The sequence below is a fragment of the Solea senegalensis genome, linkage group LG10, assembly GCF_019176455.1.
Source record: "Solea senegalensis isolate Sse05_10M linkage group LG10, IFAPA_SoseM_1, whole genome shotgun sequence".
NCBI lineage: Eukaryota > Metazoa > Chordata > Actinopteri > Pleuronectiformes > Soleidae > Solea > Solea senegalensis.
In genome coordinates, this window is record NC_058030.1 from 21,197,732 (window position 1) to 21,216,618 (window position 18,887).

Sequence of the window (18,887 nt, forward strand, 5' to 3'; positions counted from 1 at the left end):
AGTCTCACTTACTATTTTTGTGGACTACACAACGTTAGCAACAAACAAATCTGTTAACTGCAAAGGTGAGTACTAAGATATTCTGCTCACGTAAAGTTAAATGATTATTTTTGATGGAGTTTGACTCACGTTGCAATATTTTCCAAGCAAATAAGCGCAAACTGATTTCCCAGGTGAAAATACACATAATAAGACGATTAAGAATGCAGTGATAGCAGAAACACACATGGTGAGGAGATTAGAACAACGTGATAGCGAAACAAGTGAATACAAATATAATCAAAAGTAAAATCTCAGTTAAACAAAAAGAAAGGTCTTCTATAAAAGTTTACATTTATTTTAAATAAATATAAAATAAATACATTCTACTTTTTTTTAAATGTACACCTTGTAAATTGTACTCTGCAGTGCAGTAGCAAAATAAAACATGTTGATATGTGACATTTAAAAAAATTATGGAGGAATTATGTATCATTTTGTCTTCAAATAGGGTCAAAGTCACCATTGTAGTGACTTTCCCAAAATGACCCAAAGAAAATCCCACTCTACATATCAGAGAACCTCCAGTTTTTTCTTCTTCACATCATTTTGCACTGAAGATGGGACACAGACAAATGTTTCATCGAAAAAGTACAATACTTAAAATATATTTGAGTCAGTCAAACACATGGCTTGAAAAAATGCAAGTATACACGGGAAACTACTCAAAGTTTTTGAATTACATTACATGTCATTTAGCAGACGCTTTTATCCAAAGCGACTCAAAAGGGAATTGAGTACAACCTGCCAGGGGTGGAGTTGAACTTGTGACCATGAAGTCTTTGCACACAGGGTCTTAACCACTGAGCCACTCCAGTGGTTATGTTATGTTATGTTATTCATCTCTCTCTGCCTCTAGTTGAATACATTAAAAAAGATAAGCAACACAATAGGTGTGAGACTTAATCCTTCTGGCCTGTGTGCAATTTTTATGCATGGAAAATTGTACAACAGCAAAGCACAAATATTGCAATGTTTTGTCACATTCTTTTTATTCTTACAGCATATTATTTTATTATACACTGTACACTTTACATTGTAGACTGAGGTTCATAATCTGTTTACAGACTCATCACAGTGGTAACAAAAGGGAAATGTGTTATATAATTATGTTTTTATTGCATATAGGTTGTGGTGCATTTGAAGTGTCTTTCTTATTATGCGACAACTTGCAAAACGTGTCCACACACCCCTTATAAATTATAATTCATTGTTATTCTTTTGAGTCATTCACATGACAGGTGCTCATAAGGGTGTACAAGAGTATATTTTGTGACCTTCCCCTTTGTGTTGACTGTCCAGCTCGTCCTGCATGTCTGATGTTTTATTTATCATTTGACTGAAGTTGATAGTGTTTGAGCCTGCAGCTGAGGATCTGTCCTCGATGGTGACCTTGACTTCAGCCGACGATTTGACCTGTCAAATGGTCATTTGCACAAACAACAGGGGGAATAAATCAGTGGTGCAGTGCAGCACAAGTCACCGGTTTCAGGAGAAGTGGACATCACAGCTGATTTTGCAATCCACAGTCAAAGTACTGAGCCTATTTATTTATTCTCTGAGTTGCGCTTCACCCGAGTGGACAGGGGAGACAAAAAAGGAAGGTGCTGTATGCATTTAAATAAGCTGGCATAGTGTTTTCATAGGAGGGAGACAGGTGTAAAATGAGGACATGGATACATACAAATCGAACCAAAACACAAGTTTAACTTTCCATCATTTCCCTCAGGTGATTTACAGATATTTCATTTTTTTAAAAAGACATGTAAAACAGATTCAGTGATGAGTGCAAGGCCTTTTATTGTAATTCACATGACAGCTGCCTTTTTTGGTTTTGATGAATTATGCATCATATCACATTTGCCTGTGCATGTGTGTGTGTACTTGTATTTGTTACTGCTGTGGGACCTTTTCTGGTATAAACAGTCATTTTTCAGGACCAGTAGTCCTCATGGGGACCATAGTCTGGTGTGATGAGGCAAAACCTTATTTTTGGGGAGCTGGTTTAGAGGTAATGTGAACTCTGTGGTTAGGTTCAGGTTAGGGTTATGTATGCATATTATGTATATATATGTGTATATATACTGTATGTGTTTGTGTGTGCATTTAGCTTGTGTGCTGTCCAGCACTGCTGATTAGCCTGGGGGAAACATTTGGCTGATAGATAGTTTTGATTTACTATTCTCTTTCACATCTCTCTACAGTGCTGACCTACATTCAGCAGCTTGTGTGCATGTGTGTGTGTGTGTAAAGAAAACAGAGGCTCCACAAATATTAATGCAATTTTATCACCACCCTACCCCCCATTTCTCTTACTTAATTTTTAATGTGTGTTAATACACATTTTCGTAGTATTCGTCAGTAGCAAGTGGACTTAACGTTTTCTTTCTCTTAAAGACATTTTACCTGTCATGTTTTGTCATCGTGTGACATAGAGATACTCAAAAAGAAAGAGAATACATTTTCTCACTGGAACTAATATCTTTTAAAATGGAACTTTATAAGTCTAGTTGCTTCTTTGTGCTTTTTCTTCACAGAGCTCCACCTACAGTTTTGGAGTGCATATTTTTACGACACCACCGTAAACATCCATCAAATGATTTTCCAGCGTAAAAACTCACCACTGATGGACACTGACATTTTTACTTCTCCGTACCATTTGAGATTAAAAGAGACCAAACATTTTTCCAGGCATAATGAACATCAAGCTTGATGTAGTTTGTATTTGAATTCCTAGATGCAGCCTTCATTAGTAGAAAAACAACTTAATTTATGATTATGACCGTGGATTTCGCCACTAATGAGTCACAAGGGTGTTTACTGGACAGCCTATCTAACAGGATGAGGAGACCTGCTGTGGATAAATGACCATCTGCAGGTTGCCTCGAGCACAGAATGTCATTGGGGCACTGCTAGAATGCTGCTAATATAATTAGCAGGGTTACATGCAATAACATTTTCATTATAGTCATTACAACATATTGCAACCCTGAACTGTCAGTGAGCACTGGAAGTGTGGTATGACTGATACCATTTGATACACAATTGGAACTGATAGCTCACTCACACTTTGTGTCGTCAACTGAGACATTTCTCAATCACTTTGAATGGAGCAGAGTCAAGTGTAAAGGCCCTGGTATACTTCCACACACATGGCTGTGTTGCGCGTCGTGACTCGTGAATGCAGGTATACTCGTGCGTCGTAGTATTTGACTTTACCTGGACCCAGGGAATAGGACGCATTCCTACCAAAGAAGAAGATTTTCTTTTCTTCGGCAGAAATTCAGTCTGTGCATGTGCTTCCAACGCAATCTTTGTTCATGGTTCGAAAATCTGATCTGATCCAAACTGATTTGCATTGACGGATTGAGGCAATGGTAGCTATATATATAGTGGTAGAGCAATATGAAAGATGTGTGATAGAAAATTGCACTGCACGTGTGTGAGTGAAGGGTTGTGAATGGATGAATGGCAAAACTGTATTGTAAAGGAGCTTTGAGTGTTCATTAAGACTAGAAAAGGACAAAATAAATACTGACCATTTGCCATTGTTGGAGTGCGTAGTTGTTGCACTTTTCTCGCACTGCATGCACCACCAAGTTCAGAAATGGTCAACTTTCCAAGCATCAGCCAATCAAACACACTTAGTTCAGACACGGGCCCAAAATGAGCTCTCTGACGAGGGTGTTCTCCCCATTGTCAATATTTTTTGTTGGACAATTGCCCCCAACATGGTGAACATAACAACACCATCACTTTCACAACTTTAGCAACTCTTGTGACATAGTGAGCCATGACAGACACTGCTCTGCTAACCTCCAGCACCGAGTACCAGCTCATAATCAATCAATATCAAATAAGGTCTAAACATAAATATTTTTAGACCTTATTTGATATTGTCACTTTTGATTGATCAGTCAAATGCAGATTTATGATATTTTCCCTGTTTAATGTTGATGTCAGAAAAGAAAACAAAAAAATCATCCATCATCTGTGTGCATGTGTGTATGTGTTCTTGTATTTGTTACCTAACCTTGTCAAATCAGGTCCTAATGAGGCAGAACCTCATTTCTGAGGAACTGGTTGAGTTCAGGTCTAACATTTGAATTGTGGGTATGTTAAGGTTAGCGTTAACTGGTTGTGGTTATGGTCTGGGGTAGGCTGTCCAAATGAACGGAAATCAATGCAAGTCTTGAAATGGATAGAAATATGATAATTATTCTGTGTTTGTGTTCTTGTATCTTTGTGAGGACCAAAACATTTCTGAACATAGGGAGTGATATTTTGTATTTTGAGGGTTGAGACTTGGTTTCAGGGTGAGCGTGATTGAGCTTAGGTTAGGGTTAAGCATTTTGTTGTGTCGGTTAAGGTTAGGGTCCTCAGTACAAATGCTGTGCAAATGTGTGTACTTGTATTTGTTACCTCTGTAGGACTAACATAAACACAGGTCCAGTAGTCCTCATGGAGAACAAAACCTGGACCTAATGAGGCAGAACCTAATTTCTTAGACTTGAATTCTAGTTAGGTTAAGGTCAGGGTTAGTCATTAACTGGTTATGGCTAAAGTTAGGGATAATGTTTTGCTGAGGTTTCCAAAATCAATTCAATTCAATGCACTGTCCTAGGAAGAATAGCTGCACAAACCTATGTTGGTGTGTGCAAATCATCAACATCTGCTCTCCCAGCCCAGGGTGTGAGGGTGTGTGTTCATCTGTGTGCACTTTGCAAATATGTGCATGTGTAAGGTAATGTGTTTGCTTCAGGCAGATGGAAGTGTGGAACAAAACAGGCCGGCAGAGCTGATGGAGAAAATGATTCCCACCATCTACTTCCATCCCCTGGACAGAAAGAAGGAGAGGGAGAAACTATGCCCACACCTGAGGCCAGCCTCCCTCCTCACCTCTTCATCCTGCTCTCCTACACGCCTCTGCCTCTTATGAATAAGATATTCTCACTCGTTTTTCACACGCTGAGAGTTTATCTTGCTTCAGAGGAGCAACAGCAGGTAAACACTGGTATGTGAGTCAACAGTAAACAAGCCCCGACAGGCCATTTGCATTCATGTCCTCCTCTCGCTGTTTGTCATTCCACACAATATTAACAAGCAGAAACTGTGAGTTAAACTGTGAAGTTTAATGCTGTTATGTTTGAGGACCACTCGTCTGTTAAAAAGCTTCCAAAATGCATTTAATGTTTTTTCACTAGTGGGCGCCATTGGATCACATTTCCCCCCCCCCCATATCTTTGTATGTCTTGCTTCAGTGTCTGAGGGAGATTTAGTTTCACAGACAATCTCTTCTAAAGCAGAATTTACTGTCTATATGCCACACAATTTAACGAGCAAGACTGAATATGAATATTGCTGAATTTGCGCTTAGCTTTCTGACATATACTGCTGGTCTTCATGTATTCATGCAGTTTCCTCACTCCTGTATAAACAGCTCTGCCTATAACTGCCTTTTCCTATTGTGAAAATAACATCCTGCATTGTATTGACCTAATTTACTAATAGGAGTTTGCAGGTGAAGGAGAACTAAAATCACTGGCCACATTATACACATGTACAACTGCATGTGAATGCAGATATCTAATTAGCCTATCACCCGACAGCATTCAACATATTGAGGGACGTAGACATGGTCAAGACCACCTGCTAAAGTTCAAATTAAGCATCACAGTGGGGAAGAAAAGTGATTTGCCACAGTCACTTCGAACATGATCGTTAGTATTTCAGCTGATCTACAGGGATTTTCACTCACAATCTTCTCTTGTGTTTTACAGAGAATAGTCTGGAAAAGTAGAAAATATCCAGTTAGTAGATACAAGAGATGATACAAGAGAGATAGGCATGTAATGGATATTTGCTGTTTGAAAGATGGGTGTTTATTATTATTATTATTATTATTAGTTGTAGTAGTAGTAGTATTATTATTGTTGTTATTATTAGCACAGTAGTTCACAAACCAGTGGGTACCATTATGATGCATGAGTTCCCATGTGTGCATTACATGTGATTGAAAATCACTTTACAATCCTTCATTCAGCGGTGCCTTGACAGCAGAACATTTTGTACATCTTTGAAGTTGCTTCTCAGAGAAGATATCATAATGAAAAAAGGCTATATTGGAAAACTTGATTAATGTCCTGTGGTTTTCATGCAGACAACGTGCACATCATTAAGATAAATATTACACTGTTGTCAGCGCAGTCTTAGAAAAGAACTAAAACGGTTTTTCATTTGGCTTCGATTGCAAGCTAAAATTCTGTGAAGACAGCCCGAGAGTTATTCACTTGAAGCAGTTGTGAGCCTGTTTTGCATCAGTCTCCTGTATGACTGGGGATCAACTAGTCCTTTTGATGATGAAAAGTCATTGTTATTCTGGCTTGTTAGCTGAGGGAGCTGTTATAGAAACACAACCTGGCAGATAAACAGAGCTTCACTGGCACAACACAGGCATCGGAACAGAGCACGGAATTATGCAATGAAATCTAACAGGCCTCTGTGGGGTAACATGAGCTGAAGAACTCATAAATGTTTGAGTACCTGTCGGGGTAATGTGCACTTTTGTCGACATGCTCGGCTCATACATGGGTGCTCTCATTTTACCCAATGTAGAGCCAAAGTTCTCTGCAACATCAGAATAATCAAGTGACGTTACAGTCAGGATGAGTGGTGTCTTTTTGCTAGATTGCTAGTTTCTGTACTTAAGTACATTTTTCAGTTTTTTTTTTAAGACTTTTGACTTTTACTCCCTACAATTCAACATAAATATCTGTACTTTCTACTCCTCAAAAGAACAGCATGCTAATTTAGGTAGAAAGCACCTGATGAGGGGATTTATTTATTTATTGATTGGGTGCTGTACATGCTGTAAGTCACACTGCCACTGTGAGCAACGCCTCCTCTTTCACTCAGTGCAGCCTGCAAACTGTAAATATACATGAACATGAAGAAACTGAAGCCGCTTTTAACCTAAGTGTTATCAAAACAAAACATTTACAAAATATTCCAAAAAAAAACCAACAGAATAGTGCATTATCTATGCATGGCCACATTTAATATTTATTATTCTCTTATTCATTACACTCTTGTCTTCTAATGGCGTGTTTCCACCGGCTCGGTTCGCCTCGCCTCGGCACAGCACGGTTCAGTTGCTTTTTCACTAGCATAGTACCTGGTACCAGGTCCTTTTTTTAGTACCTGCTCTGGCGCGTTCGGTAACTACTCGGCACGCTTGAAACCGTAGTTACTATGCAAGATGTCGCCAGCCTGCCGGCCACTGATCGGTCAGAGTGCCACAAGACACAAGAATCAAGTCGAGCAATGCCGAACGGTAGATCCTAAAAAACGTGGGTTAATCCCTGAGCAGATTACGAGCAGCATCACAACCCTGCCGCTGTATTTCAGACCAGCCACTGTCAGACGGAGTATGTGCTTCGGTCATGGAGGAAGTGCTGGTTCAGTTACAGTGAAAGCAACTGTTTTACAAGTCACTAGTCACTCGTTTCTGTGTCGTGTGTAAAACAAAGTCACCGCAGTTTCATGCAGCCGTGCAGTGATACGTTGAGTAGGTACTTTTTTTGTAGTGGAAAACTATGACCTATAAGTGTGCCTTCACTTAGCATCAAAACTCCAAAATGGCTGCATCTGTAGAGCTGACGCAGCTTCTGATATCAATATAAAAGGCTCATCCTGGGGTAATATTTTTACACTTATGAAAAAGTATAATTATTCTCTCTTCAAGTATAATTATTCTGTCCAAACACACAGTGACAGTCAGTTATAAACTGCCCCTGCAACACTCCCCCGTGATCCACTTCCCTGCTTTTTTATGATGGACAGCTTGTCATAAGCATGACCTGGCCTGGCGACCATTTCCTCCACAACTGCCTGGTAATATTATTTTTTAAAAAAAGGGCAAAGTGTGGTCCTCAAACCCTCTGCCATAGTCCAACTGTACCCTCCGGCTGTCGTCTGCTGCCATACAGCAAATCTACTTCCACAAGTGATTTATTCTCTTTCATGCATCACCTCTGGTCTCGTCACACAGATGGATGAGCCTGAGAGATATATACACACACGCACACACACGCACGTGTGCGCGATTAGAGGGAAACATCACGTAACCTCAAAATTTAGTTTTTGCTGAGGATGAACCCTCCGCTTTCGTTGTAAACAACTTTGAATTTATAATCTTCAGCCACTGGTGTCTAATAATAAAGATCAGTCCCCCCACTTTTTAAAATTTATGCAAATACTGCTGTCAAAAGTAGATGGAAACTTCTTTTGTTTCCATTTCATTTAGAATTTTGCATTGTCATCACTTGTAATTGGAATATACTATATATAGCGAGCCAATTATGCTGCACTGTAGTGCGCCCCCACCTTCTCGTTACTGAGTACTGTGTCGATTTGAATAAATTTTGACTTACAGTACTCGGGTTCCTTCTCCTGCACTTATCATGTTACTGAAATGAGCAACAGAGGAGCTTTTATTAAAGCACAAATCCATATCACTGTTAGAAAACATACTTTAACCTATGTTTTCATTAACCGAATGTATCACATACAGTTCATACATTATACATATATTTCACAGATGCAAAGGGATTGCTAGGCTTTCATTAGCAACATCAGTGGTTTAGTTACAGTCTGCGACCATATCACTCTTAATGCTTTTGGAGCCACAAACTGTAACGGGTTCGAACCGCATGAGCGGACTTAATGATTATTTTCTCATTTGAGCATCATGAGGCACTGAGCAGTTCTGATACAGGCAAGAGGCGATATATGTTAAATAAATAAAGGAACGGTAGGAAGCTCCGGATTTTGCATATGTGAATCACAGGATGCATGAATATCATCATCATCATTATTATTATTATTATTATCATATCATTTTTTTTCTATAATATACTCGTCATTGAATGTATTTGATAACACTTTACATGAACCCTTCAATTATCCATCCATCCACTGTCTACCGCTGGAGCCAATCCCAGCTGACGTAGTACGAAAGGTGGGTTCACACCCTGGATAGTTCACCAGTCCATACAGGAACAAATAACCACTCACACCTATGGGCAATTAAGAGCGTCCAATTAACCTCTGCATGTTTTTGGACATGTAGGAGAAAACTTGTGCACACACAAGGGAGAACATGCAAACCTCACGTGAAGGCCTGGCTCGGGATGCGATCCAGCAACCTTCTTGCTGTGAGGCACCAGAGCTTACCACATACGTCCCCTCAATTATCATATTTATTTATTTATAAACAAAACAAAAAAAGTGATTCACACCAGCCCTTCTTAATCGAACCCTAGTTTGTTTGCTTGGAAAGTCCGTTTGATGTAAAGATGATGTTTGATGTCGAGGTGTAAATGTGCAACCGCTCTGATCCGCCTAAAAACGTAGGTCTCGGTTCACTTCAAGTGAGCCAAATGCAGGAAGCGGAATACAACGCAGGGCATTATGGGTAAACACAACCCAATAGCTGGGAGAAATGGCTGAGCCCACTGTTGCAGCGTATATGTGTCGTATGTTCACATAAAATGATAGGATTTGATGCATGTTTTGCTCTTATGTGGAGGAAACAGAAGTTGTCCTGCATTAACCAACCGATGAGCCACATTTCTTGTTCATTGTTTGTCTCGTCTTCAACTTGAGTAATTCTTCATGCAGCGCTGTCTCACACTCATGATGTCACATTATCCTGTGTCTGTCATGCTTATGTGAGATGCTAATTGTTATTAGCAGGTAAAGTTCTATATAGAACCAGAACCAGTGGATCAAAGTGTAAACATGTCAGTTGCCAGTATTTAAATATATATAGATAAACATATATATATATATGTTATATTTGACAAAGTGTGAAAGCCTTGGCTGAGCTCTGTGTTCTCTAAGTGACCTTGTTTTCCGTGTTTTTCCTGTTTTCTTGACTCCTTCTGTCTGCTTTCTCCTGTCCTGCCATGTTCAGAGTGTTTTTCCACTGTCATTGCTTCTCGTCATTCCTCTCACCTGCGTGTCGACTCCTTCCCCCTCTGCACCTGTAGCTCATTCCCTTGTTTATTAGTTTGTATTTAAAAATGATATATGTAAAAATATGCGCAACAACCTTAACCTTAAGTGCTTACTGCAATGAATTGATTTTCATGTATTTCAGCACCAGGCAGTGATTGAAAGTATCAGCAATGGAGAATTAACAGATGACTGAAAAAATATGACTTATATACAAGTTAAATGTGACCAGTGACAACATGTGTGAGATCGTGCAAGTCGACCATGGCTGCATCCACTGCATGTATGTCATAAATCTTTTTTTAGATTATTTATACACACGTCTAACCCACTGACAAAGAAGTAAAGTCAGATTTGAGGTGCATCCATCTGTGTTAAACACCATCACAGATTGCTTAAACACTGCATTTAAAAACTAACCCATCAGTGCTAAAGAGATGGAACAGAATTTTGTTTCTCAGCTTCATAATGAGGCTCTGACTTCATGGAGAACAGCATCACTCATTATCCTTGTTACTGCCTCCTGTGCCAGATTCCTTACATCACATGGAATCCATTTGGCAAGGACGCAGAGAAAAGCTGTAAATTAATTAGCAAGTTAGACCATACAAGTGTCTAATTAGATTTTACTCGAAAATTGGCATGGCAAGCTATTAGCCACATCATTTTGAGCAGTGACTCTTCACTGAGCTGAATCTCCTGCTCCTGTCAGTTGGGTATTAAAGCTATCACACTGTTCATCCACTCCCATATACAGTATGTTCCTGGGGTTAGCCTCAGAGTAGATATAAATCCTTAAATGAATTAGTCTACCACCACATTTCGAGGGTCTCGCACTTATTAAAAGCTGGTCCCTGTCTTTCGGTGCTGGGCTCTTTCACATTTTTTGAGAGGTGACAGAGTTCCGGCTGGAGTATAGAACAACTCTTGCAATTATGAATGCCACAGCTTAAGGGGACGGTTCAGGTTTTTTGAAGTGTGGTTGCATGAGGTAGGGACACATTGACTGTGTAAACCAGCCTGACATTTGCTCACTCTCATTACATGGCCGCCAGCAGGGACAGAACAGAGAACAGCCACTTAACAAAAGGCTCACCTAATGCTCTCTATGCCCACTTATGTCTACAACATCTTACTTAAATGATATCATAAACTGTTCACGCCCTGCACTGAAGTCCACAGAGACAATCAGCTATTCTACAGCACAGCACACAGTAGTTTTTAATCTCAATTTGTGTTCTTCAAATGTTCTCTTTATGGACTTGTACAATCTTTAGATTCTAAGTTGAGCAGGCTGTGTAACGGCAAGATTAAGCTGCTGAAGACTTATTCTAAACGCTCTTGTGAATTAAGCAGGCTTAGATTTTATCAGGTAAATCTTTTGTTGGGCTAAAATCAATATTTCCTTCTGTCCCCGCTGGTTCAGACAAACAGCTGCACCCTCTTCAAAGTCAATGTTGATAAGGTGTCAATAGATCATAAGCAATCTTTAAAAAACCTGTACAAGCTGAACCGTCTTCTGCTCTTCATGGTAGCGGCGCGCTAGTTCATTCTTTGATCTCCATGTGTTGGGCCATAGTGATGTCCGCTCATTCTAAAAAGGTGTAATAACGTGTTAAATGTGTGTATTGATTGTACGTAATTGTGAAACATTTCATGTCATGAGATAATACGAGTTCCTTGTTTCAGTTAATGTGACAGTTGATGGATTTGTATTCATATGTTTGGCGTGGTTAAGTTCAGAGTGATGATCTGAATTGTGGTTAGAGATTAGACATTGAAGTGGAACTTTGCAAGTCTGGTGGATTTTTTTTTTTGCCTTTAGATCTGCAGAGCTGTGTTCTGTGTTTTTCAATTCTCGCCATTCAAAAAAAGCCAGTACAATGTTTACTCGTGTGTGGCCCCTCGCTCCGTCACACAGTGGTTTACTCTTCCTTCCTTCCTCCGACAACAGTTTCCTCGCTACTTTTTCGACAGGCCCGCCACGATGAACGTCTAAAATAACGCTATTTGCTGTCTTGATCATATAGCCGGTACCTGGCGTGTGTGCGTGTGTGTGTGTGCGCGTGCGTGCGTGCGCGTGCGTGCATGCGTGTGTGTGTGTGTAGTGCTGTGAAGCAATTCCTGAAACTTTGTGATTCTGAGGACTCTGGGCCTCATCTAGCAAGGCTGGTTTTCCTCTCTGGTATAGAAGGAGTGGAGACAGCCGCCGATCTCCACACAACCAGACATTCAACCATCACAATGACTATGAAACTGTTAAATTAGGGTAACAATCCTGCATAGTTCTGCATTAACCGGTGATGGTTAAAGGAATATTTCACCGTTGGAAAGATGAATGTCTATTAAAACTGGGTCATCTATGTAGTAGAGATGTGAAATAATATTTGAAGCAAGTGCCTTCTTGGCTCGCTGTCTCAAGCTTCGAAGCAGACAACGCTAGTTGTGTAAACATACAAATCCCTGTGCGGAATTAAATATTTAATAAATATAAAAATACTAAACAAAATACTCGTTACCCACGGCCAGTGCCCGGTGCTCGCTGCCAGCTGCCGGCTTCTAGTTTTCACCGAAATGCAGGTTTTTTCCCTTGCAGCCATATCAGATTGAAAACTACATTCGATCACAAACTGTTAGCAAAGATGGCAGACACCGTGTTTACTTTCTGAAGTCTCTTCCCCCTATGGGTGAGTCTTAAAAGTGTGGAACTGGCGTTGTAGTTTCAAACCTTGAACGCTGATGTAACTGGAAAGGGGAAAAACTGATTTTTTTTTTACAAGTCAGTCGAAAACTGACGGAGGGAAGCACAATTTTAAATAACTGCTATTCTAGCGATACAAAGCCACATGCAAATCAGTGAAGTATTTCTTTAAGGTCAGGGATAACACTTTGTTCAGGCTGTCCAAATGAACCCTTCAACACCTACGCCTCAAAGTGTCTGTCTGGACTGTTTTGTTTATTTAACCATAAAAAAGAGCTTTTGTTCATTTTTTTCAGAATAACTTTCGATATCTTGCAGCTATTTACAGTTGCATGTTAAAATAGTGACTTAATTTTAAATGAAAAAAACCAAAAAGGTTTAGTTAGAAAAAAACACTGTATTTGTACATGAACACCCGATTTTGCGTGTTCAATTTGAAATTTGAACAGTACTACACATATTTAAAATGTTCTTTCTTAAAATATGGCCTGTCCAAAAACAGACCAAAAAATGAAAACTATGCACAGGCCTCCTTCCGCCGTTTCCCTTTCTGGCGACAAAGACAAAGATTCTCCTGTTTCCTGCAACAGCTCGTGGGAAATCACCGTAATAACCACATGTTGGCTTTGATATGCAACTTCTCAGCTTTCAAAAACCGTCCGATTTTTCCCGATGCACTAACCGTCAAACCGTAATTACAGTAATGTGCGCTTGTGCGAACATGTCGTCTGCGACACGCTCGGTGTTAATGGAAGTTAATGGAAGTCAGTGCATGTCCTTAAAAGGATAGCTACATGAAGCTGTGTGTGTGTGTGTGTGTATAAATATACATTTTTATGCTGGCCACATATTGGCGTACCACCAACTGTTCTCTGTTCCCCTCCTTGTGTCTGTCTATAGACAGCGCTTGAGAGTGATCAGCTGAAATCAGCTGTGTCTTTCCTTGAAGGTGACCCTCATCAGATTTAGTCAGCATTGTTCAGTTTCAGCATGAATATGCAAATTGGCTTTTTTGCCTCCATCTGAGATGAGATCAGTGTGCATTGACTCGCAGACTGTTAAATACCCTGAAGCCTCATTGACATGAGTGATGGACACTGCCCTCCTCTGGTGGAAGAGTGAGCGAAATATTAGGATAGTCAGGTGTGTGTGTGCGTGCGTGTATGTCATGAGGCCACAGCTTGAGAAAGTTAATTATCAGCAGTAGATCGTTACCTTTTTAATTCAGATGTGATGAAGTGCCGTCCAGAATAACAGAACTTTGCTGACTGTGAAAGAAAAGGTTGCAGTTGAAAGGAAACAATGGCTGGATTCCTCTCAGGCACTCACAAAAAAAGCATTCCTTAATTATTAATGCAGGTGTGGATTACCTCTGCAGAGAGGGAGAGTTTATGCACAGGTAAAAAGTGATCTCTTTCACTCTATCCGCCTCATTTTCTGTTCTCCCTTTCATCCACATCAGACCCCCTCAGCTGTATCATCCCCTGCTGACCCCCCCTTTGACAAAGTGGACCTTTGAACCCACCTCATGATGAAAAATGCACTCACACACACACTGGTAAGTAATTACTGGGAAGTTGCTGAAAAGTTTGCGTCCTTCCTTTTTTCATAGAGGAGGTATTCATCCGCCCCTCGTCTCTGACCGGTCTGCTCCAGCCTGCATGGCTAACATCTCCTCATGACTCAGCTAAGTCTGTCCATCTCCCTTTGAATGGACAGGTACTGTTTCAAGAGCCAGGATCCTCTTACCATGGACAACAAAGAGAGGCCGCAATACCCTCCTTACACACACACACACACACACACACGGGGACACACAGGGACAGACAGTGTTTGGCTGGACAGCCTGAGAGCAGCAGCCACATGTCTCCCAAGCGTCTGCCCAGAAAACTGCACAGGTTCTTTCTTGACTCTCAGAGAAGCAGAAACAGTGTCGTCCTTTGTGGTCACTGGAGTTTTATGCTTTTTCACCACAGAATCGTTTTGAACTTTTGTCGGTGGGACGCTGCTCTACTCCGCCTGTGTGGGACCCATTTCTACAGGTAGGACAGAGTAAATGATAAATGAACTGCAGTTGTTTGTCTGTTTGTGCAGGGTCACCAGCACCATTATTTTCACATGCTAAATAGTTTTGTATTTACATATCGCTTTTCTAGTCTTGATGACCACTCAAAGATGTTGTCCACTACAGTTTTTGCCATTCACCCATTCACACACTGCCAGCACAGCCGTCAGAAGCAACGTGGTGTGGCCCCAGGACACATGTAGACTAGCTGAGCCGGGAATCAAACCCAAAAACCTTTGAGTTAACCCCATGATGGTGTGTGTCACTCAGAGAGGAAAATTATTGCATTGCATCTTTTAATTCTACTTCAATACATTGCATTAGCATTTCTGTATATTCTATTTATTACAAGTAGTTTGACTTCCCACTACATTCACTGAAAGAACAGTTTCAGTCTTTCATACTAACTGAGGTAGAGATGTTGTTTTGCCATTCACCCATTCACTCACTGCATCTATATGTAGCACTTTCTCGATGACACAGCTACCCTGCAATGATACTCTGATGCTTAAACCAGTGGCTCCATTACCTGAAGTGTTACTAAAACTAGCACAAATACACCAGCATTGAAATGACACAATATTCAAGAAACCTCAATAAAGGGGCAGTGATGAAAAAATTAAATAGCACAGTGACAGGGCAAAAATGTGAGCAGAACACATACATTCTCACAATAAAAAACTTAATTGTTGAAGCTTTGTTGATAAATAAAGGACACAAAAAGAAACAGAAATGAGTAAAACAATGATAAATTAAACCAGAAGTGGTAGAAATAGCTAAGAAATCCACAAAGGAGGAAGACACGCTTCTTTGCTACTTGTGCTCCATAAATTTCCCAAGATGCTGTGAGGATCTGAACATGATGCTCTGCTAGCACACACTTTAGTATCTTTAATAAGGGCCTTTTTACTGCCGCTAATACCCCACGCTGAATTTAATATTAACTTTAATAACTCTGGGAGAAATTAAAACACCTTATATTAAAAAATACATCTTGGGTTAATAGACGTGATGAGAAATTCATGAGCTTTCCTTTTCCAGGATGTTTCCTCTGTGTTCTACAGAGCGTCTCATGACTCATGGTTGCTCATTAAGATGCCTCGCCAGGTAAAATTGTTTGTTTACATGTGCTGCAGAAGTAAAAGGGGTCCTCTCTGTGTCCTCACCTGCTGGCCTCGACATGCTCCGTGCCTCTTTTCTCCTTTCATCACCGCTGCCCTCGGGGGTTCCTCCTCACCCTCCCCGACTCCTCCATCTGTTTCAATTAGCTGGAGTGCAGGGTGGAGCACAGAGGTCGCACACACATCCAAAGAGCTGCAGGTACACCTGCAGCACAGCACAGCACAGTACAGCACAGTACAGCACAGCACAGCACAGCACAGCACAGCACAGCACAGCACAGCACAGCACACACAGCACAGCACAGCACAGCACAGCACAGCACAGAACAGGGTTCACATTGCCACCAGTGAGACTGTGCAGCCGCCATCACTGTATGGGAGCTGCTATAGTGCTAGGAGTATTTGAAACCACTTTGAGCCAGTGGTGACATGCAGCCAGTAACAATCAGCATCAGACACAAACATACAAAAACACATGCATTATTGACCCAAGCTCACCTATATATATATATATATATATATATATATATGAAAATATATATATATATATATATATATATATATATATATATATATATATATATATATATATATATATATATCCTATGATTTTTGCTTTATAAAAAAAATAAAAATAAAAACTACTATATGTATATGTAAGAAACTCTATTTGTTTATGTATTAAGTCCCTTTTCCACCTATGGTCCCAGCTCACCTCGACTCAGCAGTGCTGTCGCTAAATACACCAGACTGAGATTTTAAACATTTCCCTGGTAATTGTTGGAGATTGTTGGGTCTTTTTAACCGATCTACAGTTCGGTCTGTGTGGCGACGTCACGCATAGTATCAGCTCAGCTCGCTTGGAACCTCACCAGAGCAGGTACTGAAAAAAAATACCAGGGACCGTGCCGTGTCGTGTCGGGTCGAGTCACGCTGGTGGAAACAGGCCATTAGTCTGTATGAAATGACTGTCATATGTCACAGAGAACAAAGAAAACACGTTTAATTGAAACACTTTAAACTTTAAACGACAGTGCAGCAAGTTTATTCACTAAATGCATCTTCACTTACGACCTGTCCACGGTGTACCTTTTGTCTTTTGCTTGATACTGTATGAGCTGGGATTGGCTTCAGCGGCCCTGTGACCTGACCACCAGCCATCCAATCACACACCTCAAAGCACATGGACGCGTGGTTTGCCAACAATTATGTCAAACACAGCTTGTTGCAGCTGTGGGTCAGGAATGTTAAATGTTACCAAACCTAAAAACAAAAACCTCTTGATCAGAGGAGAAAATATAGATGCAACAAAGGTTTGCCAGGCAAAACCTCAGGCTGGTGGTTCTCATCACCATGGATTTTTCCTGCTCTCCAGTAATGTTTTCTTTCTGTGTTTATTCATTCTCAAACATGCTTCTGTTTATCCACCTGACAGTAATTAGCAGTAACGATACGGTGTCGCGACTCACTCGTTGAAAGAGATGAATCGCTGGCGACATTTTCACAAATGTGTCAAACTCGGTGCCAGGTGTTTTACTCTTGTTCGTACAGGTCCAGCTGTCTGCCAGTCTGTAGTGACAGAGACAAGTGACAGAGTCATTTCACGTCTGAGTCAGTCTCTGTGTTCTCAGCAGAGCGCTCCCATGCTGCAGGCAAGGAAGCCACAGAGGTGATGTCCTGCCTTGAAATCGCTACATCTCTGTGCTTTGGTACAATTGTTCCATTCTTGTACTAAGACTCACGTCTACTGTAATGACACACAGGACCTCATTGTTTTTAATTGGCCCTGTAAATGGCAGTCAAGTGACACAGGAAGCGACTGACGTTTTCCCTTGAGCTCTGAGGAGATACATGAAGAGAAACAAGGTTTCAAGCCTGCAGACTGCTTGTAAGATTGAACAGATTCGGTGGCAAACTCACAGAAAATGTTTTTACAACATGTGTATTTAACCAGATTTATGAGAAGCACTTGTACAGGAGAGGGTGCCTTTAAAGGCATTAGGGGCATTTAACTGAAGGTGAGGAAAGGTGTTCACTTGTGAAGAAGAGCAGGACAGAGTGGATTCTGTGCTGGTGTATGAGTTTTATTAGGCACACACATGAGAGTGGTATTGATCTTCTGCAAGAAGGTAAATGCACAAAATGGCTTTAAAATGTTATATTTCACAGTTCACTTTCTTTTGGGATATCTGTTATTATTAACAGGCCAAACGCAGAATAACTGGCTTTATTCTTCAGAAAATATCATTGTGCAAGTGCATGGCGGGATTCACAAATATTATAGTTTTTTTTCCAACTTCATCTTCATGCTGTATGAATTTTATACTTTTCCTGTTTTTGATTTATTTCCCATCCATCAGCTGTTTTTTGGAACAGATTTTTCGGTCTCATTTGTCAGTTGTTGCAGTGAAAAGACTCCTGAAGCTGCTGCTAATTTGAAAGATGTATTTCACAGACCGCATCCTTCTGAGCAGTGAAGATGACCTATGTGATATATACCGAGTACCACCTGAGAAAATATTGAGCTCTTGAAGTAACACCATGATCTCCAACGTTAAAATACAGTGGTGTCAATAGGTCGAGCAAAGTCAGCCACAGACTTTTCACAGGAGGCAGATTTATTCCCAGTCATCCTCCTCCTCTTCCTCACAGTGAAATTAGATTAAGATGGAGCGAGAGATAAGGTGACTCTAATTATTATTATTTAATTAATTTAATTATTTTGTTATTAAACACTCCTCAGCTCCACTCTGGACACATACTCCTATTATACACAGTAGAGAATCATGGCCTTAACACAAAAACTGAAGACTAATACGTAAAAAGAAAGTACTGGATGGTTAAGCAACAGAACTAATCCCGTCTTCTCTGGAGAAGATTTCAGCACCATTAAAAAAACACACACACAGACTTCATCTAATTGCTTTTCAGGTTTTTCCCTCCT

The 18,887-nt window shown here is 40.4% G+C and overlaps 2 long non-coding RNA genes across 4 annotated transcripts in view; both read left to right on the forward strand.

Annotated features, from left to right (window-relative positions):
• Nucleotides 1-27: 27 nt before the first annotated feature.
• On the forward strand, nt 28-14,298 carry LOC122775738. Of its 2 annotated transcripts, none has more exons than XR_006361133.1 (3): nt 28-65; nt 4,802-5,053; nt 14,220-14,298. It is a non-coding gene; the product is annotated as an uncharacterized LOC122775738 (long non-coding RNA). The 2 variants fall into 2 exon arrangements; XR_006361132.1 differs by having other exon boundaries at nt 4,802-5,043.
• A 444-nt stretch (nt 14,299-14,742) lies between these two features.
• Nucleotides 14,743-18,887, forward strand: part of LOC122775739 — a 42,857-nt gene continuing 38,712 nt past the window's right edge. For both annotated transcript variants that reach the window (XR_006361134.1, XR_006361135.1), the window contains exon 1: nt 14,743-14,799. This is a non-coding gene — a long non-coding RNA (uncharacterized LOC122775739). The remainder of the gene's footprint in view (nt 14,800-18,887) is intronic.